This window comes from Canis lupus, chromosome 20 (assembly GCF_048164855.1).
Source record: "Canis lupus baileyi chromosome 20, mCanLup2.hap1, whole genome shotgun sequence".
NCBI lineage: Eukaryota > Metazoa > Chordata > Mammalia > Carnivora > Canidae > Canis > Canis lupus.
This window is the reverse complement of record NC_132857.1, coordinates 54,412,280-54,437,478: the sequence shown is the minus strand read 5'-3', so window position 1 is coordinate 54,437,478 and position 25,199 is coordinate 54,412,280. Positions and strand designations below refer to the sequence as shown.

At 40.6% G+C, this 25,199-nt stretch overlaps 2 long non-coding RNA genes across 5 annotated transcripts in view; one reads left to right on the top strand and one right to left on the bottom strand.

Annotated features, from left to right (window-relative positions):
- Positions 1-19,927, bottom strand: part of LOC140612136 (uncharacterized) — a 29,518-nt gene extending 9,591 nt beyond the window's left edge. The window contains exons 1-3 of one of the 4 annotated variants that reach the window (XR_012013450.1): positions 19,479-19,927; positions 17,004-17,053; positions 8,982-9,109 (exon numbers count right to left, since the gene is read on the bottom strand). This is a non-coding gene — a long non-coding RNA (uncharacterized lncRNA). Of the gene's footprint in view, positions 1-8,981; positions 9,110-16,090; positions 16,287-17,003; positions 17,054-18,631 lie in introns of those variants that run through there. The other 3 variants (XR_012013451.1, XR_012013452.1, XR_012013449.1) reach the window with 3 other exon arrangements.
- An 89-nt stretch (positions 19,928-20,016) lies between these two features.
- LOC140612135 (uncharacterized) lies at positions 20,017-24,082 on the top strand. Its single transcript, XR_012013448.1, has 3 exons — positions 20,017-20,152; positions 20,598-20,651; positions 21,305-24,082. It is a non-coding gene; the product is annotated as an uncharacterized lncRNA (long non-coding RNA).
- The last annotated feature ends 1,117 nt before the right edge of the window (positions 24,083-25,199 follow it).

Here is a 25,199-nt window from a genome sequence, read left to right as displayed (position 1 = left end):
AGTATGAAGGTTAACTTCGCGGACTCTGAGGCCGGCTGCCTTGCTTTGTATCCTTTCTCTGCCGCTTACTAATTGCAGGGTCTTTGGTAAGTTACTTCACTTTTTCAATGCCTCATTTTCATCATTTGTAAAGTAGGGATGCTAATATTAAATATATCACAGCATTGCTGTATTAATCAAATGGACTAATATTGACCAAATGTTTTGCCCATTGCCCAGCACATAGAAAATACTCTTCTCACATTATTAATGAAGCAAGATTACTTTGTCTTACATATTTTGTGCTGTGTTGTCAAATTAACTAGAGAACTGACATATTCCGACATTGGTGATGTCAGAGTATTTTATATACATATCTATATCTATATATAATTTTTTGTACAATTGCTACTCTATTCTTGCCTATTTACAGCATAACTTGGTATCACCCTGTTGTCATATATTTGGGGAATTTGATTCCTTTATTTCTAGATTTTTCTTCTTCAAACTTTCTTGCATGTGATTGGGAAATTGTGAGGGGTGCAGGAGGCTTTCTGTTCTGGGAACTCATCAATTTAATGTGATTCCATTTGACAGTTTTATATTCTTCTGTTCTTCTCTCCTCTGCCAGTTAACCTATCTACAAGGTGAAATTCTTGAACAAATCGTCTACCCAAAGCACTGCACTGTAAAATAGATGATGTGCCCGGAGTGGACGTATTCTGTTGAGTCACTTGAATGGTCAAGGTTGGAGAGGACATTGGGAGTTCCTATTTAAAAAGATAATAGAAGAGAGAAAACTGGTCAAAATATTTGGGTGATCTTCGTGGTGATATTGCAAAAATGGTTTAGACCAATTGTGTTGTGCTGTCTCTTGAAGGTGTAGATAACATTTTGCCATGAACCCTTAACCCTATCATCATCCTTCTGCTTGGAACCTTGGAAAGATGCAAAACCCATTTGCTTCTCAGGTTGTAGAAGACCCACTTCCTGGAGGCTGGAATAGACCTGTGGTTCTCAGCCTTGTCTAAGCATCAGAATCACTTGTGGGGCTTAAAAAAATTTCCCAAGCACTCACAACTCTCTGAAATTCTAATTCTGTAGATCTGGAGTGAGGCCAGGGCTCTTTTTTTTTTTTCTTTTCTTTTAAAATATCTCCTCGGATGTTCAAAATAAATGGAACAGACACATAAGGTAAAGAGCAATTAACCCATGTGATGTCAACTTAATAATACCATATCAATGCAAACATTGGCATTTCTCATATATTTGGTTACATGATTACCATACTTTAGATTTTGCAAGCTCTTCGAAAACATGTCTGTTAATTTGGATTTACTGCCATTTTCAGACTAGAGTTTATATAGCTGGAGACCTTAATCCACAGTAATGGAGGGTTATCTCTTTGGTCTCTAAGTTATGACTTAGATTCAAAATGGTAGAAATACTCCTTTAGCATCATTATGACTTGCAAGTGGACCAAAGAAATTCAAGAAACACAGGAAAACATATTTACTCCTTAATTTAAAAAAATCCTTTTGGATTGAAGGAAATAAAACAAACATCCTGGAAAGTATAATGGAAGAAGATATTAAATGATTTCTGCCAAAACCTCTCCTGTGTTATTCCAGTTGTGGTGCCAAAGGCCAATTACAACTTGTTTTGTGGTAAGAGATGTGTCTGATTTAGACAATAGAAGATTATAACAGAATACTGAGAATTTTCATAGTAGAAACAAGACCAATCTTTCAAGGTATTTGTAATGCAACAGAATGTTTTCCTCCAAGGTTTAAACTTGCACATGTATACAATGCTGCCATTGTTTCTTCCATTTCTCTCTTTCTCTCTCTCTCTCTCTCTCTTTACTTACCTTGCTTGGCTATGAAATGTCTTAAAAATTCTAGGCTTTATCCTTCACGACTGATAGGGAAATAGGACATAGAAAAAGGTTTTGATGCTAGCTAGAAAAATGGGCCCAGTGTAAATGTTTTACAAAACAATATTGTTATCCTACAAAAGATTCTGTTTTGTCTTTTGTTGATTCATGATATTTGTATGCCCTTCCTAAAGCAGAGGGAAATAAACACATTCTCCTTAGGTATCATTATTTTCAGTGAGAATATGTCTATTTGAGTGAAGGAGAGGATTATGGATAATTTATGATATTTCTCAGCATCATTTATGAGAAATGAGGATGGTCCCTCCCATGCAGAGGATAGAAATAAAATAGCAGGCCATGCTTCTCTCCAGATCAAAGCAGATAACTCCTGGTTCCAGGAAGAGTTTGTTGTATCCAAGACATGGTCTTTCTTCATGTCTCTGGGAGCAAACAGCTACTTTCTTAGCATCCTACCCCAACTGCTATGGTCCACTGAGATGAGAACACACCAACTTGTCAAATTTCCTCCATTTTTCTGGCTACTTCTTCAATGTTAATTTCTGGGATTGAAGCTGGATGAGTTCTGGGAGTTATTATTATCTTTCTAATCTTTATTTAAATGGCTCTTGAGTGATGGTCTGATTTTTCTCCCCAAACCACAAAATAAGATTACCTCTCAGCTCCTTTCTTCTTGTCTGCTGGATACACTTCTAATGAAGTTCTCTAATAAACAACAAATTTATATTAAATTGACTGTATATAGTGACCTCTTTCCATTGAATTATCTTGATTCTTTTTTATTTCTATGTTTCTCCAATATTCTCATTTCCTTGATGACTGGGACTGTGTCTTGTTCATATTTGTATAATATCTTATATAATATTCAAGATATATTTATTGTAATAGAAACCTCACAGTGTTCCACAAGATCAGCTGTTTCGGGAGTCCTGGCAATTCTACACTTGCTTCTTGATTTTTTTTTTTTTTTTTTAGGGGGAGTACCAATGGGCAGGGGAGGGAAGTATAATGAAAGAAGTGGGAGGGGTGTCGCCAGGAGAATTCATCCAAAGTTTCATTGGTAGTTTGCCTGAGACTACCTATTTTAGATTCACCTTGAGAGCAGATGGTAATATGTGCCTCCTGAGCAAATATTAGACCCAGATGAGGAAAGGGCTGATAGTTGCCGGACAGGTAAAGCTTAAAATCATTTGCAGAGTCATTTCACAGCACATGAAAAATGCTTTCAGTTTTCTTTTCAACCTACAGGCTGACACATGAGCCCATTTAAAGTCATTAGTGTATTGCAGACATGCTCTTTTTCAAGCACTTTAAACTGTAATAATGTTCCAGTGGAAGAAGTAGGAATTTGACTCACGGCTCATCAGTTGTCTCATTACAACATGCATGTTGCCATGATCTGCTTTTGGCAAGTGTGTTGTTTGATTTTTCTTTTTTTTTTTTTTTTTTTTTTGTCCCTGAATTCCTATCTTGCCCCGCTGTGTCACCGGTGGGATGTAACTACTCTTTGCTGAGTTTTGCTAAGAGGGTAAACAAACTTGTTCTGGGTCGGTAAATAGGGCCCATGGAGCTGCCTAATGTAGCTCAAGGATTTAAAAGAGAATAGGATTGGAAGACATGGCTTTTTAGTATTGTCTCTGCTACTTTATTGATGACTTAACTGTTATAATTCCTCCATGTTTTTTTTTTTTCTTACCTTCACCTCTTAAAGGGAAAACAACCAGGAATTTTTTAATTTTTTTTTTTAAGATGAGCTTTGACACATGTGCTGGAATCATGCTAGGGAATAGCATTTCTGCCTAGATTTCCTGGATGCAAGCTTCTTTTCCTGCTGATTCAAGAACTGTTGACCTTCTCTGCTGTGGGATATATGTGAAGAGTGTTTCTGCAATGAAGGGAGAGTTAGGTGGTCATCTACCTTTTTTTGTAGAATTCCATAGGCTGCATCACCATACCCTACCATAAAATTTTCTAATCATCTTCAGGGATAAAGGCTGGGAGGGAGCTGACTCTAGCCTCAGATGAGGATTGAGTTCCTGAGATTTATAATAATCAAAATATTAATGAAGTAGTCGATACAAATGCTGTTTGTGTAGAATGCCTAAGTAACCGGTTGTGTAATATATCAGGAAGAAATCCAGAGATGAGCAGAGGCAGAGCATAATAAATCAGGTCATTTGTTTTGCAATAATGGAATGATAATTGTGATAATTTCAGAAGTCACTATCATCCTGCAGCGTGAAAGAATCTTTTGCTGGCTTCCCATTGTTTAAATATTCATGTGATGTCTATGAGTGACTTCCTGCTGAGAAAATCTTTGCATACCTCCGCTGGCACCAGAACTGGAAATTGTGCTTTGCTTTAACCTGGGAAGGTTTTGCAGGAGCCTGAGTGCTCTATTGGTTTGGGGTGGGGGGTGGTGGGGGGAGAGAATGTTCCTCAAAGAACAATTCTTTCAGTGAAATAAAGGCCCATGTTACTAAATTATTTTCCAAATGCCTTCTTCCAGCCAGCAGCTGTGTGAATTTATAAGCAATCACCTCTGCCCTTTTGCACTGAGTGATGAGGCAAAGGCAAAAATAACCGTGCTAGCTTATAACACAGTTATGCTATAGATACACAAACATAGCTAATGACCCCAGAAAAGAAAATCTGCAGTTGTCACCCATGCTCACCATCTCCCACAGCCCCCAGCTTTTTTTCCTTGGAGTGGGTGAATGGGGCTGTTTTAATTGAGTTATCTAAATTTGGCAGGCCATACACCCCACTGTCTCATATCCTAGGACTTAGGTCCACCTGTTGCCATTATCCCCCTAACCAGCACAGTAGGAGATAGACAACAAATGCTTTCAAATTCCTTTTCTGTATAAAACCCCAAAAGAATTGCAGCGAAGGTTTTGGAATTATTTGGGTACTGTCATGAATGGGGGTGCAGATTTTTCCAACAAGAGTTATTTTAGAAAGAACAAAATTGTGCTACTAATTTGAACAAGTTATATCATTAGTTTGTGCATTAGATTATAGATTAGATATTGTATTTTAGCATGTACTAGGGTTTGGTGTTCTGGAGCTACTTAGACTTTCGGTGTTAGGCAATTCTCAAGTGACTGAGGGGAAAAAAGAAACAGTAAAAAGGTAATAGACCTTTACTAAGCACTCAAGTGCTATAGCCTGATTGTTTTGTTAAGACTCCTAATTCTTATCTAGCATTAAGAAAGAATCACAATTCTCTTTTTTTTTTTTTTTTAAATTTATTTATGATAGTCATACAGAGAGAGAGGGAGAGAGAGGCAGAGACATAGGCAGAGGGAGAAGCAGGCTCCATGCACGGGGAGCCTGATGTGGGATTCGATCCCGGGTCTCCAGGATCGCGCCCTGGGCCAAAGGCAGGCGCCAAACCGCTGTGCCACCCAGGGATCCCCACAATTCTCTTTTAAGGAGGAAAAAAAAAGGCAACTGAAAAGTGAGTGTGAGCCCAGGGCTCTACAAAAATCGAAGGTGGAGCCTGGATCTCTATCTTTGATAGAGTTCTGACTGCCAGCTGAGTTTCCTTCCTTCAAGAGTTAATGGCCTCTAATGGTGGTTTGATTTGAAGGTGATTATGCATCTAAACTACCTGATTAAAAAATACGTTTCCAAATGTGGCTGATTACCTATTTACATATTGCTAGGGTTTAGGTGGAATTGTGAAGTTTAGCTGGGTGGTGATTTTCTGAGAAACTGCAACGTGCAGGAGCAAATTCTGTTTTTAGTTTCATGATTAGATTGGACACCAGTTAATGTTTAAATTGATAGTCATTTTTCCACTGAGTTAAAAGGAGCCAGTCCTGCTTATATTCTCTCAATCAAGATAAAAGCAATGACAGCAATTTCTGGTTTAGGCGGAGGGTTGTTGGCTGGGGTGCAGACAGGGAGGGCTCTGGTAAGATCACAAAAACCAAGGTGAAATAGCTACAGCATTTGTTTAGCACCGATCTATGGACAGCATGGGGCTGTACAACGACATGTGGATCCACTTAATCGGTGGCCCTCTGATATTTCAGAGCCTAAGGCCAATCGCACCGGGGTGGGATAGTCCTAAAGAGAATCAGGACACTTAAAATGGCAAGTAAATTGAATAACAAAGCAGGAATAGAGTAACCTTACATATACAAAGAAGGGTTGCTAGGTAACAAGTGAGGGGGTGTCGTGGCTTCAGATCAGAGAGGGCTGGTTAGAAAATAAAATGTCATCCTCTCTTCTAATTAGTCCTTCCCAATCACATGCATCAAGATAATTTTGCAGTTTAGAGCTTTAGCCTAGTTTGCAAAGCCCGATGCTGTAATCGCTTTCTTTAATAGAACCATTTCACTTTCCGTGTTTTAGACTTGGCCCATTGGCTGCTGTTTCCTCCCGGCAGGCTACAGCAAAGCCAGTTAACTCTAAGACGGAGGTGTTGGGTGGTGATACTCCACTCCTCAGATTCAGTTTTCTAAGCAAATGTTACCAATTTGATGAAAGACAAAGGCGGCATATTTGCCAATATAGATAGACAAGCAGAGCTAGCCATGCAGTGAAAGGCCTTAACAGAAAACTCAGTGGATCAGTTCTCTAAATTAATTTGAGTTTTTTCCCTGCACATAATTTTTAAGAAAGAAGAAAATATTGCAATATGCAAATTTAGTAAAAACAAACGAACAACACTTCTGTGCTATATTTCAAGGAGTTACCCAATCTCCTAAGCAACGAACCTTAGGATCACCAGAGGATTTTTTCTAGACCACACATATTCCAGACTCTCAAGTGGGGATGGACATATGTAGTTTGAAAAAGAAAAATGTTCATGGTGATTTTTATACATTTACCCTACTGAGAACAGCTGTCCTAAATCTTTGCTATATCACCTCTATTGATGTGGAATGTAATATCTTGAAGCCCTGAAAGGCCCTGCATTTTAAAAGGAATGACCAATTATGTCAAGAAACACGCATTTACAGCAATAGGAAAATACCATATAAAAAAACAAAATATGAGGAAATTGTTTCATAATGAGGCTTAAAATAGTAAGGAATATTTGATTCTATTCAAACTGACCAGAAAAATGAATTAATTAGCTTTAAATAAGACTATGCTTTGGTCTTCTGATAAACTGAGGGTTTCTTATTTGGGATTGAGAGGGAGCTAAACTATACCAGCTCCCCATTACCTTATTAAATTGTGATCATACAGATTCAGTGCATTTGTCGTGGGATTTTGCAACCAGAAAGGCCATGGTGATGGTGCTGTGTTTTTTAGTGCATTCTTTGATAATTTCCAAAAATCTAAAACAGAATGGCAAATAGAAACATTTTAAAGATTATTTCTCTACAGGGAAAGACTGAGAAATACTAAGCAGCGTTTGGCATAGTTGAAGGCTGAGCCATCTCTTTTATTGTTGGTCCTATGCTTATTTTCGATGATTGAAATGAAATGAGATCATTATATGTTAATTTAATGTTTATTCCTTGTAACTTACATTACTATATATTCCTGTTTACTAAAGATATTTTTGAGTCTTTAAGTTGTGGCTATGATGGAATGGAGAATAATTTTCTGAGGACAGCTGCTTTTTATGACAAATGATTTATAGTTATAAAAAAAGTAGAAAAATGATAAAAAAGGAGTCCTTTGATTCTTTGTTATAAAAAAAAGGAAAAGTGATTTGTTAAGATATAATGCATATGAATTTTACTTTATAATGAAATTAATGTTTCACCAGGCAGTCTTAACTTCAGAGCCTGTTCAAAGTGGGGTGTGCTTACTGATACGGTTTGATGTAGGTCTGGGAAACTTCTATTTAGTTCATCACCCCCAATCCTTCTGGACATGGAAAGAAATGAACATAATGCTCCCTTCTCTGCTCAGATCTATCTTTGTCAAGTTCTTTTGCTTTTTTGCAGGCTATTTCTAATCCAGGTTCTCTGTTGTCTACTCATCTGCATTGAAGAATGACAATTATTTCTGTTCTTGGGCTTTCTCCTTTGTATTCATCATAACTTCAAATTTAGGAGAGGATTTTTCTTAGGTTAAGGACCTACAATTATATTACCTCTTCCAGGATGTTTCTAGAACATGGGAGATGGAGTGGAGATTGAAGTGGCTAATCTCTTCCCCGATTTGTGCAGATACTCTCTTGTATTTAGTGTTCCTCGTTGAGAGTGTGGACAAAGGCCATGATTTCCAGACTGTGCAAGCTACTGTCATAAATTAGTGACTTTATAGATTAGGTTTTTGTATTCACGATGCCAACTTTTATGCCAGGGTTTATTCCGGAAAGGTTAGGTAACATTTATTTATGTCTACATTCTCCAATATTTAATTCCTTTAGCGAAAAATGCTCATCTAAAGAATCTTTTCAGATCAATCTAGTCATTTCTACAGATTCAACTTTACAGGATTGTTATGTTTATAAACCTGCTTTGAACTGGCTGAATTTTATTTGGTGTTAAAAATCATTGGGAGCGTAGCTGCAGGGTATTGGAGATGATAAAATCATCATGACAACAATAATTTTATTTTTCTGGTGTCTATTTCTGACAAGTTTACAGCTATTATGTACTCATAAAAATTATTCACTAATAGTAATCCCGGGAAAATGTCTATGATGATGGCAAAAGTATTTCTCTATTTTCCAGTCAACATTTCCTTGCAGACCTTGCCTGTTTAGACAAAACTGCAAGTGGTGAACTCCACACTCAGCCAAAGATCCTAAAACTCCTTGTGAACAGAACCCAGTCTTAGAAAAACCTTATTATTTATTACTTATTTAAATGTTAGAAATCAGGCAGCCCTGGTGGCTCAGCGGTTTAGCGCCGCCTTCAGCCCAGGGGGACCTCTGGGGACCCCTTCTCCCTCTGCCTGTGTCTCTGCCTCTCTTTCTCTCTCTCTCTGTCTCTCATGAATAAATAGAATCTTTAAAAAAATTGTTAGAAATCTTATGTTTTGCAAAATTGCACTATAAACAACAGTAGTGACTGATTTTAACTAATCATAACTAGTAATAACGATGCATCAGTCAGGTTAGGCTAGGTTATGTTGCAATAAGAACCTCTGAGTCTTAATGACTCAAAACAATATCTTTTCATTGCTTGCTTACAACACATAGTCACTGTGGGCAGCTGGGAACTCTGTTCCAGGTTTTCTTAATCTGGGGCTAGGTTGATGGAACCTCCAAAGACTGGAGATTCAGTGGTTTCACTGGTGGAAGAAGGAAGCCTGAAAAAAAATAGGTGCGTCTTAGTGTTTTTTTGCCCTAGAGCAGTACACATTATTTTTGCTCACATTCCATTGGCAAAATAAATCACATGTCTCTGCACAATCTCAAGGGGGCAAGGAAGGGCAACCTCACTCTGGGCCTAATAGAAAATCTGGAATATTGGTGAAAAACTTTAGTATCTATCACACGCAGCAGTGAAAACTCCACAGCGTTGTTTACCTGCCTCACCGGAAGAAAAGATAGGATACAAAGTAGGGGATTACATGTGGACAGAAAAGTGAACAAACCTAAAAGTAAAAATAGACTTAGATAAGGAAGCACTTCCTTAGTCTTTCTTCAAGTAGCAAAATGACCCGCTCTCCCTCCTCCCCAGTATTTCCTTCTCCCTCTTATATCTCTCTTTCTCTCTCTCTCTTCTCTCTTCTTCCTTCTTACCACCATCCCTTTCCCCCTGTCTTTTGAGTTTACAGGGTCCTCTGCCTTGGGGAGGGTTCACTGCTAATGGGGCCTCACCTAACGCTGCAGCACGTACTTGTGCTTAGGGTGGAGTAGTCTGCCCTAGTCCTAGACAGGTATTTCTCAGATACACATCATTGGTCACAGCAGAAGACTATCAAAAAAATCCGTGAACACTCTGGGAAGAACACCCAAAGTATGCATCTTAGAGGTATTTGTGAGTAATTCCATCCTCTCACAGAAGGGAAAGCTAGTTCTGTTACTACTGGGGGCCTCTTGAAAACACAATTGGGCTCCTCGGTTCAAGTAACTAGGTTCCTGCTACATATTAAAGTGTGTAGAATTCTATTTCCCTATGAATCATTCCACTCCCTTGATGAAAATCACATGAAAGATTAATGAAGGAAAAAAAATGACATCCTGGAAGGTGCTCGGTAACAGTGGTATCACGTGCACTTTAACCTTTTCTTATCCTTTCCACCTCCCTCCCTGGCCGTACCATCTGTGGTGTCTCAGTGAGGAATCTTAGAGAAGCGCTGAAGGGGGCAGGGGGCAAGCTCCTTTCCATCCTCAATATTATAGATGAGAACCCTGAGTCTTGGGAAGATTGAGTGTCTCAAACAGAGGCATCAGGCCTCGAACTTGGATCCTGCAGCAACGTGTTCGATATGCCCCCTACCCCTCTGCTGTAACAAACTCCTGGGGACCTTTGTGTTCACATCATCCTAAGAAATTCATACAAAAGATGAGTGTCAGGGAATCAAGTGCTGGCCAGTTTTTCTCAAAGCCTATCGATGTACTCTGTGATACCAAGGCAGTATGGGTACTTCCCAGGGAGGGCAAAATCTCTGGGTCTCTTCCGGAAAATGTCACAATGTGGAAGTCACCCCAATTACTAGGCAAAAACTGAGCTCACTGTTGGGGGAACTCAATGTTGGAAGTTTGGTCCTAACAGATGCCCTAAGGGAGAAGGGGTGGTGTCTAGCAGAGGTATTTTCTCAAATTAGGAGCCCGTTTAGCATGTGTATTCTCATTGAAGAACCCGGTTCTTTCAACACTTTCTCCTGACCCTGAATTGTTTACTGAAACCATTGGTGAGAAGAAAGGAAGAGATGGTTGAACAGTGAGTGTGAAACACTAACAAGTCTCAAAGTAAGGAGCATTCGAGTACCACGTGGCCACTATCAACCCTGTAGACAAAATGTTGTTTTTCTTTAATAATAAAAACCAAATCCCATAAGAAGATCTTCATCTTCCCTTTCCGGTCTCAATTTCTTTCTTCTTCTTTCTTTCTTTCTTTCTTTCTTTCTTTCTTTCTTTCTTTCTTTCTTTCTTTCTTCTTTCTTTCTTTCTTTCTTTCTTTCTTTTTTTGTTCTTTCTCTTTTTTCTCTTTTTTCTTCTTCTTCCCCTTCCTTCTCCTCCTCCTCCTCTTCCTCCTCCTCCTTCTCCTCCTTTCTCCTCTCCTCCTCCTTCTCCTCTTCTTCCTCCTCCTTCTCCTCCTCCTCTTCCTCCTTCTCCTTCTCCTCCTCTCCCTCCTTCTCCTCTTCCTCCTTGTCCTCCTCCTTGTCCTCCTCCTCTTCCTCCTTCTCCTTCTCCTCCTTCTCTTCCTCCTTGTCCTCCTCCTTCTCCTCCTCCTCTTCCTCCTTCTCCTTCTCCTCCTTCTCCTTCTCTTCCTCCTTGTCCTCCTCCTCCTTCTCCTCTTCCTCTTCCTCCTTGTCCTCCTCCTCTTCCTCCTTGTCCTCCTCCTTGTCCTCCTCCTCTTCCTCCTTGTCCTCCTCCTCCTCCTCCTCTTCCTCCTTCTCCTCCTCCACTTTCTCCTCCTCCTTCTCCTCCTCCCCCCCTCCTTCTCCTCCTTCTCCTCCTCTTCTCCTCATTGGGGTGACTTCCACATTGTGACATTTTCCGGAAGAGACCCAGAGATTTTGCCCTTCCTGGGAAGTACCCATACTGCCTTGGTATCACAGAGTACATCGATAGGCTTTGAGAAAAACTGGCCAGCACTTGATTCCCTGACACTCATCTTTTGTATGAATTTCTTAGGATGATGTGAACACAAAGGTCTCCAGGAGTTTGTTACAGCAGAGGGGTAGGGGGCATATCGAACACGTTGCTGCAGGATCCAAGTTCGAGGCCTTCTCCTCCTCCTCTACCTCCTTCTCCTTTTCCTCCTCCTCCTCTTTCTTCTCCACAGCCTTTCCTATTGCTTGTCCAGAAACAGAAGAGCCTAAGTAATAGTTCCTTTTTTATAAAACGCGGGCGGGCTAATGCCCTGGCAGCAAATGCCATTGCTGTGAAAACTCCAACTTCTTATATCAAAATGCAGATTTCAGAGTATTTAATAGACGGATTCTAGACCAATCAAGGGATCAATTAATCCACAAAGTCTTTACTGAGTGCTTTTTGTAACTGGAATCATTCCTGAAACGAGGAAGCTATGGCCTGGGAGCTGGGCGCTGTGTTGTGTTACCTAGAGAACATTGTCTTAATGGGGTTTGTCATAACTGCCTTTGGCTTATAAAATGTTTTCGGTAGACAGTTTATATATAGATGTGTTGATGATGGTACTTGAGCAAATGATGTAACCCTTGCCAAGGAGAGCGGAGGGCAGACTAAAGCCATTCCTCTTTGGTTCGCTGATGGCTCCTCAGCCAGAGGCCCTGGGGGAAAATCCTGCGCACAAAGGCAAGGCATCCCAGTTTCCTGGGAGGCCAATGAATACAACAACTGTTGTTTTCCTGACAGGCACAGAAGCAATCCCTCTCTCTCAACACCAGTCAGTGATAGTGCTGAGTGTTAAAATGGATACTCCACAGTGGTTTGTGCCTGGAAGCTGCATTAGGCAGCTGCTTGAGGTAATTAGGAGCTGGAAGGCAACTTTCTAAGGCATCCAACGAGAGAATGGAACATCCATAGGAGGGAAGGGTTCTCGGGATGACAGAAGAGCGAGCAGAAAGGAAGGCTGGCTTTCCTGAGGGAATTGCTGCTGGTGTGTAAAAATAGACACTTGTAGCTTATGTCTAACTGCTTACGGTTGAGTTACAAGTTGTCAGATGATTTGAACATCAACACCAGACTTCAGTGCATTGACAAAAGTTGGGAAAGTTGGGGCTAAAGGCTAAGTTGCATTGTGGGGAAGCATTTCTCTAGTTCCCTGACTCATTCTTTTCCTCAGCCTCTGCTAATTTAGCACCTGAGCTCTCTAAGTTATGCATTTCTTCTGTATTTGCTTTTTAAATATGTGCCAACACTCTGAATTCTGAAAAGTGCCTGAAGGGGCACTGAATATTCTTTTGACTGCAGTATTATTCTTTCCTGACAATCCTGATAAGATTATCTTGAATGCAGACAAAACAAAACAAAAGTTTTATTTTTCTTGTAAGATCTATAATTAAAAATGCTGGGGTGGTCTGTACATGGCTCAATAATCATTTTTCACTGCCCTTCCGTTGATAGTGTGCAGTCATTAGGGTGGTAATATATGAAGAGGATTTTTATGAGAGCACCTTCCCGTGGGGTAAATGGGGGGGGGGGTCTTCCGTCACAATAAAATGCAGCAGGAGATGGATTTAAGGCCTTTTCTGATCAGGTAGCTCAAATGAGAGACTATTTAGAAAGTCTATTAATATGGCTTTATCCTGACCTGGACTCACCCTCCCCACAGACCCCTCATTCCCCTTGCTGATCAGGTCTTTGGCTCCCCCTGAGTAAATACTAACACTGGTAATAAATCCAACTCCACTTTATGACATGAATAAATTCCCAGAAGAGCCTCTAAACTAATTTGCCTGCGCCTAACGTCTCCTGGGTAGCATGTGCTCTGGAGGTAAGGTGCTGGTGGAAAATTAACTGAGCTGCCTCAACCCAGGTGGAGTTGAAGCCGATCTGGCTCAAACGTTTATTTAAACAAACTCATGAGAAAAATCACCAGCTGTAGGGCACCGGGGGAAACAGGGAGGGATACTGGGCTTCGAAAATCAGGGGGTTTCTGGGAAATATGAAAAGTGTGAGCATCCCAGTCAACACTTATGGAGTGTCAGGAGCTAAGCTAGCCACCTCCCCAGGTGGTGGTGTTCCATTTCATCCTCACAGTAGCCCCTGGGAGGTGGGTGCCATAGCTGGGTGGGTGGAGCTGAAGACTGAGGCTCTGTCACAGCTGCATCGATTGCCTCAGGTTCTTCAAATTTGTGGCGGAACCAGATTATGAACCAAGGTCCATTTTACTTTGACCCTCCTCTGCACACACTCCCCTTACTTTCAGTACAGCAACACAACAGAAGCTGGTGTGACTGGATTTCCTTGGCCTGGAGAAAGCAATCAGCCCGTTGTACTGTACTTGTTGGTTGGCCCCTCCCCTCTACCCAGATGGAAATCTCCTTGCAGAAGGGGCTGGATCTCTTGTCCCCCTAACATCTAGCCCACAGCCTGGCAGTAGTAGAAATACATTCTGTTAAGTATATATTTGAAGGAATGAATGGAAGCCGGACATCTGAGCAGAATGTTTAGGAGGAAAGGGGAAGAGGGAAAGGGCTCTAAGTCATTCAGAATATCCACGTTCCTGTGTCAGTGAGAACCATCAGTTCCAACTGTCTTTGTGAGCTAGCTTCAGCTGGACAAATACTAACAGCAGCCCTGGGACCTTGTGGGAAGGAGAGGCAAGAAGAGCAATCAATAGGTATCTCCTGTGGCTGCTGCTGTAAAGGTACTCTGGTAGGCTCCGGAGTAAGACTAGAGAGCGCAGCCATCTTGTCATTATCAAAAGCAAAGTGAAATTGGAGCTTAATGACATGAGTGTTCAAAGGGCAGTGGGAGAGGGAACAATGTCATTAGAACAGGTAAGAGGGGGGCCTGTGAAAGGGGCACTTTTAAAAGCTGATGGTGTACTGAGACTAATAGATTTAATGGGCATGGTAAATAGGGTAAGACAAGGCCTATTGTGCAGTGCTCGGCCGGCAGTGCCTCACAAAGAATGATGGATTAAGAAGAGGGGGGAAAGGATGAAATTGGAGACCTAGGGAAACAAAGAGGATATGAGATGCCGTGGTAAGGAAGAAGTACAGTTGAAATTGCTGGGAGAGTTCTTTAGCCGAGGCTGTGAGGAAAGGAATTGACGAGCCAGTGTGCAAGAATAATTCATGAGGACAATAATCACTGGCGAGGTGGGGGTGGGATGTGTCCTTAGGATATAGCGTATCGCAGATTAATAGCACTGGAGAATAATTTGACTGCAGGACTGTATTTAAGTATCACCCCTTCATTTTACATGTATGTAAAATCAATCTCTTTCTCTCGATTTCTCTCTCTTTATATATTATGTGTGTGTCTATATCTATATCTGTCTATATCTATATCATCTATATCTATATCTATATTTATATCTATCTTCATTTCATATTGGGAGTTTGATGAGAAAACAATGTAAAGTCTCCAGGGAAGATTTTTATAATGCCTTTCCATAGTGTATTTTTATTCTCCCAAACTACTGCGGGGAATTTTGTTCCCAGATATAATCCCACTGCCTGTCAGTAGAGGAAGAGAACAGCTGTTCATGACAACCATCCAATTGCCCCTGATAAAAGGAAGCTGTTACTGCCAGTCTCTGCTTTTCATTTAGTGGCTCTAAGAGGCTCCTGTACTTCACTCTCCATGGCTGTGCCCACTCAGAAAACAGTTTCTATTGCTGTTTTGTTCAACATGATCAGAGACAGTGGGTTCACGGGCACATCCAACCTTATTCTGATCGGACTGCACTACTTTCCACATATCTCCAGTCCCGTAAAAGCTCAATGACATCCAGTTGGAGGTGACACTTGATGTTTGTGTATAGGATGAGAGAAGGCCCATTTCAACGAGAACCGTTTTCTAGTTTGGAGTGACTTTTCACAGGATTGTAAAAGAATCTGAAGTCCTCTTACAACATTCTGGGGACATCTGTGAGGAGACTTAGAATAAGCACATTGATGTGGACTAGTAGCTGGTCAAAAGAAGAGAAATGAGCATGGAAAGGAATAGTTGGTATCTGGACAATAGTCAGAACCTGAGGTTGTTTTCCCCAGTTCCCAGGTCTTCTCATTTGTTTGTTTCAATACTACTTTGCTGTTTCTCCTTCTACCTTCTTCCAAAAGCCTTTGGTAGGAATCAGAGTTAAGAATGAATGTTGGACTACCTCTGGTATTTTGGACTTTCTAGGCTTAGCCAAGATCTAGTTTTGGATCTTGGTTAAGATCTAGTTTTGGATATCAAAGATACATCCCGTTTTGGAGAACAGAAGGCCCAACTCAAAGTGGTTCAAACCATGAGTGGATTATGTAGTTCACAACACGAAGTCTGGAAGGCTTCCTTTAGGGCACATTCAAAGTTAGTTAATATCTTTGTTTGCTCATCAAGGACTCATTTTCTCTCTATCCTTCTGCTCTGACATCCGCAGCATATTTTCTCCTCTTCCAGCATTACTTTCCCTTAAGATCTCAAGCTAGCCACTGCGGTTCCAATTGTCACATACAAGTGCAAAGAGTAAAATTTCCAGTTGAGTGTTTATTTCCAAAATTGAAATCCTTTTCCTAGATTGCCCCGTTAGACTTCCTATCCAGCATCGTAGCCCAAGTCCATTGTTAAACCAATCACTGGCAAGGAGGGTGGAAATAACCCCCATTGGCTTAGTCATGAGTCACCACCTCAGGTTGGGAGAGTCCTCTCTTCTTTGCAGCCTATGACCTTGGATTCCTGGAATAAAATCTGAGTTCTGTAAGCAAGGAAGAAGGAAGGGAAAAGGGGCAGGGTGTGGGGGTTTGGCAACTGCTGTTGAGTAGGCAACAATAGCGTCTCTTACAGGAAAGTTAGTCCAATAACCAGCTAATTCATGTGTGTGAGGGGCTCATATCACTAGTGAGTAATATGGTGTTTCAGGGTCAAATCGGCCACATTTTTTTGGTTATTTAGATGATTGAAAGTTGAGGCCAAGTTTCATTTAACATACTTTTGGCTTTTTTTGGGGGGGGCAGTCTGACTAAAATCTAATACTGATTAGTGATCTCTTAAGCATTTGACTTTGTTCTCAAAATACATAGGTAACAGATGTTAATGGGAATTGTGATTCTCCTATTAATGAAAAACTACTAATTATAAGTTTATTCTTATTCATGAAAACGTTAAGAAGTAACCATTTTATCAGGGAAATATTATTATTATTAAAACAACCATCTATCAAATATAGTAATAGCTGCTATTTAATGACTACCTATTATGGGCCAGAAACTACACTAAACACTTTACATTATCACCTTATTTAATTTTTTCATTGATTCTGCAAGCTAGATAGTATATTCTCTGTATTGCTGATGAAGAAACTGAGGCCCAGGGAAATATAAGTTGCCTAGAATCTAAGTCCAAGAGAGAGAAGAGTATAAGGGTATAGGACCAAATCTTAGCTATATCACTTACTGTGCCCTTGGCATTTTTTCTTGGTAAATTTTCTGTCTCAGTTTTCTCATCTGTAAAATGGGCACATGAATACTAAGTATCTCATAGGGTTATTATGACACAATACAGGTAAAGCAATTTGCCCAGAACTAGGACTTTATAGGAACTCCATAATTATTAACAACTGAGTGACAGAGCCAGGACTTGACTAAAGGGGTGGCTCACTGCAGATCCCTCCTCATTCCTTTTTCTGTGTTGCCTCTAGGGCCCAGCAATGCAAACAATGGGCTAAGGGGCAGTGGGAAGTTTTGCATCATTGAACCGGAAAACACACTTTTCCAAGAAACACATTTTGGTTTAAGAGTGAGAGGAAACATGAAAACATACCACACCCAGATACTCCTTTAAGATTACCGTTGCTTTTTATCCTTTGGCTTAGAATATAGTCATTTTGATAAATTGCATAATGCAGAGATACAGTTAGTTATTGTTAAATAAAAATGAATGATCTATACATGTTGAGAAGGACTAATCTTTTAGCTAATTGAGACTCATGGGGACTGAGCCATCACAATTTCTAGGCATGATATGTTAGCTTTACAATTCATTGCCCTGTTATTGCTAAATCTTCCTTCAAGATCTGACCATGGAAGTAGATAATTTCATTTTTTGTAAATAAATACTGTTTTAATATAAGATTTACATTCTGTTCTTATCCCATTTTGAATAAATGGAACTTATTGAGTAGTAATTATTGGAATTTTGTACACTATGTACACTCATACTGTTGGCCTTCATGAGCAGGATCTCTGACACTCTGTTTATCATGTTTACCTACAGATCACAGAGGGAAATTCTGGAGCACAAGCTGTTTGATAATTTACTCCCAAGTTTCATTTGCGGCTTGGTGTCAGATTCCTGCACCTATTTTTCCTCTTGGGAAGGAGGTGATGTCCCCAACACACGGAGGACAAATGCAGATAAAAGGAAGATTTTATGGAGCCCTTGTCTGACACTGTGGTGTCTGGTCTGGGAAAGAGCATATCTCCTTCCTTCCCCGTCCCATTTCATTTACATCTCTCTCATCCTTGTGTAACCCCTCTAAATTCCTTAGATAACAGCTCTTAGATAATATCTCATCCCAAGTGCCATTTATACCCTTCGGAGTCTTAGTTGTCTACTCTGATCTGCCTACATCTCTAGCCCCTACAATTTATAATACCTTATTACAAGGCTCATTCTCCTCTTGGGTCTCCACCTGCTCAGGTTTGCCTACGGCGTGCTTGGGAACCATCCAGGGATCCCATCCGAATCATACATACTTGCCCTTTCACTGGAACTTAGCTCTTAGGGTGGAGCTCAGTTACTTCACTGTGTGTTATCTTTCATTTCTCTTTTTAATGTATCTGCCACATGGTAGGTATTCAATTCAAGCTATAGAATTCAAATTCCTATTCTTTGTGCTAGATTCTTCTGCTTTCTTCCTCCTTTTTCATTATAATGAGGGGAGACCATAAACCTGCCTTAAATAATACAAGAATCAAATGTGGAAAAGGATGTAAATCTCTGCAAAAGAGACGTCTCTTACTCTATTGTAATTTACCATAGTGATCTTCTCTGAACTCCATAATTATCATTGCTTTACTTACTCATTTGGGTCTCTGGTTAGTCTAGCTGTATAATTTTTTTAGCTTTTTGTGTACAAGTCTTGGTTCTCATCAGATTGTCAACACCTTGAGGGACATCCCCAGCATAGTGTCCAGCTCAGTTTCTAGCACACCCCAGGCAGTGAATGTCTGCATTGAAGAAGAGCCAAGGGATACCAGAGGAAGAAGATGAGTGAGGGATTCCAGGAAATGGAGCCCCTGTTTCAGGCCCTTTGAACTCTTCCAGGGCACCCCTCAGTCTTCTCAATGGGTGTTCCGTTTCCTAGAAGAGCTCATTCATTCCATGGGCTGAGTGCGTGCATCATGAATTCTCTGAGCCAAGTTATCTGGTTTTAACTCAGCGTGGGCAAGGCCCAGTGAATAACGAGAGTGGTACCGCTTTACCAACTTCCAGATCCCCTAGTAGGACCTAGTTCTTTGGTTCTACTAACTGGCCTCAGTTCTTAGTTCCCACTGAATTCAGAGGGAATTCTCTCTGACCAGATGCAGAGATAGACACCCATTGGCAACTTCAGCAGGGCCTCAGGGTGGCCACTTTGGCCTTTGATGACCTTATTTGAATGCCGTTGGCCAAAGTGGGATGATTTGGCATCACACTAAGCCGAGCTTGAATTCACTGCCCGTGATTTGGATTTGACAGTATAAAGTAACGCTGCGGTAACTATCTTGACCAATTCAGCCTTATGTTTAAGTTCTATGTTAAATTTTTTAAATCTCAGAAGAAGAAAAAAGAGAGCCAAACACATTTTAAGAAACCATAAACACCTTGTGAAAAGTCAACTTGTAAAATCCCAGCTGTTGAAGCAGTATATTTAGTAACTCTTTATACCTGCAGTAGGTATGGAGGCACAGGTATGCATGTGTGCACGCACATGTCTTGGACTTAATTCAGTAGGAAAAGAAATTGTTCAAGGACAAGTAGATCCAGGTCTGTCGGTATTGCTTTTCTTTTTGTGACTATCCGATGGTCGTTGGATATTCTGAGAAAGCCATTTTACTTTTTTCAAGTCTTACTCTCTCATCTCTAAAACATGAGGACGTGAACATATGCTTCCCAAGACTCTCTCTAGCTCTCACTTAATGATTAATTGTCTGTATTACAGAAGAGCATGAACAGCTTATTTCCACAAGATGCTGCCTGGACAAAAATAAAGGATGATGACTCCTGGCTACATTTGGACCTGATTGGTGCAGGAGAGGGGTGGACCGAAGGCTTACTTGGTATTATGGACTGAATGTTTGTGCCTCCCTAAACATTCATATTTTGAAGTCCTAACCCCTAATGTGATTGTATTAGGAAGTAGGGCCTTTGAGAAGTATGAGGTCATAAAAGCAGAACACTCACGAATGGAATTAGTGCCCTTATACAAGAGACCCCACAGAGCTCAATCCTTCTGCCATGTGAGGACACAGCAAGTATGTCACTTATGAACAGGGAAGTGAGTTTTCATTACACACCTGATCTGATGGCACCCGGTCTTGGACTTCTCGGCCTCCAGAACTGTGAGAAATAGATTTCTGTTGTTTATAAGCCACCCAGCCTAATGCATTCAGTTAGGGCAGCCCACACAAACTAAGACACTTAGTGACAGAGATCTCTTATCTCTCCTTCTTCCTCTGGCCTTATATTGTGCTGCACAAATACGTGTTTTCTCCTCCTTCTTCAATTTCTGAATTTCTCCCTCTCCTCTTCACTCATTCATTCGTTCACTCATTCATCTATTTATTTATATACTTTGAAATATTTTAATTATAATCTGTGGAAGGGATACCTCTGCCCAGTCTCAGTTTCCTTGTGTGTGAAATGATAGCTTTTGGGTAGATGGAATTTCAAGCCTCTTGCAACAAGAATATTCTACAACTCCACAGAGACCTTTCCTAGGGAACCATGTCAGGAGGGAAGGGGAGTTCCAATCCTTCACCCCCAGTGCATTTGTTCTCCTTACAGGTGCACAGTTTTTCCTGGTACACCGTCTCAGATGGCAGCAGAGCAGAGAATGAGGTAATTGCTGAGGATTGGCTGCCAAAACCTTCTGTGGGAAAACAGAGTTTTCCAGAATTGATATTTCTAGGAATGATTGAAGAAAAAAAAATAGATGCAGCTCAACTTGGCAAGGTTAACAGCACAGGCAGCAGGCTCTTGGGCTCAGCTGCCAGCGTGACCTTGAATAAACCAGTTTTGCCTGACAGGACACCTGATAGGAATGCAGGGTGCTTAGTGGCCTGCAGGCTGACATGGGGGAAATGGAAAGCTGGAGAACTTAGAGGTGGGGATGCAGAGGATGTCTCTAGTGGGCTCTAAGTCACTACTAGCCAGAGATGACTGCCATGAACATCACACGTGATGAATGTGTGGGGTCAGCAGCTCTGAGCACTGGGGGTGTATGATCAATCGTTGACTATTCTCTCAGACTTCTTTCAAATCTCATTATAAGTGTCTCTGAGAGGAGTGGCTCTTCCTCCAGGTTCCTCTGGAGACTGGTTTATAACAGAGTGAGTCACTTCTCTGGGAAGTTCTTTGCCTTTTAGTATTTCATTACTATTTTCTTTTGTGTCATACACTTTCTGACCTCTAACTGTGATGTCTTAGTTGTAGTTTATATGAATGGATTAGATGGAGAATTGGAATGAAGCAGACCTGGTCTTTTTTTCTAGTTGGTGGTTGACCTCTCCTTGCGAAGAGACATCTAACTGATGAGAACTCATTCAAAAGCTTGACAGAGAGAGACAGATACGTAGAGCTGGAGAAAACCTCAGTGACAGCTTCATCTGGGCCATCTCTTTGGAGTGAGCGCAACGCCCTGTGTCTGTGCAGGAGAGCAGGACCAGAAGCCAGGGCCTCTCAATTCCAGCTTGCTTGCTTTCTGCCACCTTCCTGGCCTCAGTGAAAAACAAGGCAAATGTGCTATTCGTAAGCCAGTGGCATAGGTAGATGACCTTTTGGGGATGCGAGGAATAGGGCCAACTGAGAGAAACAGGATATATTTCAGAGAATACCCCAAAGTGAGGTTAGAGCTACATTTAGAAGAAGCTAGTTTTTTTTTTTTTTTTTTAAGAAGCTAAATTTTTAGAACCTGCTCTGAGGCATAGATATTTGGCACTAGAAGGAGGCCTTAGCAATCATGTCGTTCGTAACCCTCCCTGTAGTATTGAGGAAACTTGATGCCCAAAGAGGTAAAGCGATTTTTGCACTTCCTTGAGAGGCAGCTTTATAAATATAATATTTTAACTCCTTTCCCCATTTTTATTTAGCTTTTGGACCTCACTTTTCCTTCCCCTTCTTTTCTGTGACTTGACAATTTTTTTTCATTTTTTTTGATTATTTATCATTTACTGAACTTCTTCTACTTCTCCATTTTTCCTGTCTTTTTAAAAATGTAAATCCATAAATAGCACCTTAGATCTGATCCCACAGACCCTTCCTAGAGAAGGTGAATGAAGTCTTTGCCTCATCCCCGCGAGCCACATGGCTTGAAGCAAGAGCATTTTGTGGCTCTGCCATCCACACATTCCTGTTACATTGGCCACCCTTCCTGGCCCTCCTGGCTACAGTGCATTTTCAGAGCTTCCACCACTTCATAATATTTATTCCCCAGGTGTATTTTTCTGAACATTTTTTTTTCATGCCAAATTTCAGTTGATTTCCTCTCCTTGTTTTCAAGGTCTTTTGCCTCCAGCTGCTGGAGACAAACACTATTGTAATCACAATAGCAGGACTGATTTAACTGATAATTGACAAAACAACCTGGAGTAATCATCACCTCCCTTTCATGACTTCTCTATTCAACATTTCCTCTGCAGAAGTCATGGATTTGGCTAAAGCTTTCTTGTTCCAAACTGTCAATATCTGCAGCCTGTGCCAGCATAGAGTATGCAGATATCTAAAGGCATTTCTGGGACTTCATGCTCCTTGTTCCCACTACTGTTTCCACTTGCTTCTCAGGCATTCCCCGTGCCCCTTGTAGTGACTTGATGTGCTGGTTATGGGCTCCAACATTTCAATATTTAAGATTCAAAAAGCTCCCATGTGTTTAGGACCAAAAAGTCTATTCTTCAGGCCTGTCTGCAGTAACATTTGGACCAGCGAACCTCTGATGAAAGGAGGGGATGACTAAACTTTCAGGGGCTCTTGATTAGTATGGAGGGAGATTAAAATATTCCAGGTAGCTCCTTTTTCAGCAGAGCTTCATTGAGTTTATGCACATTAGCCCTGTGAAATCCTCTATCCAGTTTCACTTCTAGCCAGCCCTGTGGGATCTTGTGCACCCATCCCACCCATGCCTACTTTGTGGGACATGTTCCACTCACAGCCACCCCTGAAGAACCCTCTGCAGTTTCCTACCTAAGTCACTTTTGTGGGGCTCTCTGCCCTTTTCCTACTACGGCTAGTCATCAACTCAAGACTGTATCCAGCTGCTTGGAATGATTTTTTGGAATGTAGATTGCCTGAAGTGGCATATGATGATGAATGTGCATTTTTTGTTTATTCTAAGTATTAATTGCTTCCCTCAGGTTGGCAACCTAAAAGTACATTTATCATGGCTTTTCCTCTATTTTAAGCTACAAAAGGACATAGATCAGATAAACTAGGCACCAGTCAACACTATTTTTTTCTCCAGGAAAAGGCATTATGAGTTCTCTAGATTCTTCTTCTTCTTCTTTTTTTTTTTTTTTTTAAATTAGTTGACAGAGGGCAAAGCATATCCATAGCAGATCTGTACAGGGGAAGCAGTCAATTTTATCTATCTCAAGTTATCTTAAAACACAAAATATATTCTCAATGAGGTTCTCTGTTTCCCAAAGGGCTTATTTCAGCGATTCTAAGTTCAGGTCCTGTATTTTCTCCATCTCTAAAGATTCCATCCTGGGCTGAGTAATTAGGGTGGTTTGTTGGAGAGGATCTCCCCAGCCTACCCAGGGCCATTTGTCTAATGAAAATGCTTTCCTAAAACTTATTGTCAAGGCAAACCTGAAAAACATGAGCTCTATCTACAAACTAATATAGTCACATTAACTTGCAGATATTAATCTAATAGAGCTATCACACTGTTCTCCCCAATTAAGCTATTCTTTAGGTTAACTAAATCCCATTTTCTTTTATTGTTTCATTAATGACAATATTTCAAGACCCTTTACTAGCTGGTTTCTCTTTACTACATGCAATGCAGTTTGTCTAAATCTGCCTTAAGCATCTCTATAAGTCATATTTAGTTTTACTTTTCTTTAAAAAGGAAACCTCTCAACTAATAACGTTCTTTTACCTTCAATAAGAAGTCTTCTATTTCTGGGGATCCCTGGGTGGCGCAGTGGTTTAGCGCCCGCCTTTGGCCCAGGGCGCGATCCTGGAGACCCGGGATCGAGTCCCACGTCAGGCTCCCGGTGCATGGAGCCTGCTTCTCCCTCTGCCTGTGTCTCTGCCTCTCTCTCTCTCTCTGTGACTATCATAAATAAATAAAAATTAAAAAAAAAAAGAAGTCTTCTATTTCTAAACATTTTCATTTATTGTTCCCCAGAGAGCTCTTCCACAATGTGTTTTTTAAAAATTCCTAGAAGATAAGTTAGACCCAGATGTCTATCTGATTTGCTTCAGATTTGATTTTGATAGAACTTGAAATTCTTGCATAAGGAGAGAGGAAGATACAGATAGAAGAGGATGAGAGAAATTTTGAGACCATTGACTTCCTGTCTGCCTGGCGCTAGTACATTAGCCCTTATCAAAGTTGGAAGAGCTGGTACAACACAGCCATTGTAGGTATTGGATCAATACCTGGCAAACAGCCTGAAGGTCAGATAAAGTACTTAGGTAGGCAGTTTGCCAGGCTAAAGAGATGTCAAGAAAATCAATTAGACTCTAAAGAAGGAGTAGCAAGTGAACTAAAAATCCCATTTTGAAAGGCTCTCTGTATTTCAAAGGTGTTCTATACACATTCACAATATCTTTATCTCGTTCATAAAATTACATTTGATAAGCAATTAAAACTATCCTTGGGTCACCTGAGGTCAAATCACAAAAGATTGTAAACACCTGCACTATCCTAGATTAGCAATAGCTACAAAGGATGGAGATTTAATCAGGTTCTCTTCAGAGTATAAGATTACATAACTTTCGATTAATTTGTTCTTTTCTGTATTGATTACTTTATGTGCATTTAGAATGCCAAAGATGCCCTTGCTATTTGAGTGGTGACGGACAGCATGGACTTTGAGTACTCCAAGGATGCCAGGTAGTTTATTTAGTAAATTATAGCCATCTCAGGTCAAAAAATAGAAGGGGAAAAACTGGAGTGATTGCTTTGGTAAATTTTTTCATCAGTGAGCAAAAGAAAGAAGCATAATGTTTACTGTGTGAAAGGCAGAAATATTCTTGTTATTTGTTTACCAGCAGGATCTTTTTGTTATTTATATAGTCCCTTCTCTGTCCCAGGGACCTTGTGGGCACATTTTGGTATAAATAACATGATGATTCTCTATTTATCCCATGTCTTATGATTTTCCCGGTATTGTTACATAAGACTGACAGATAATTTGTATTTGTAGTACTTATTTCTCA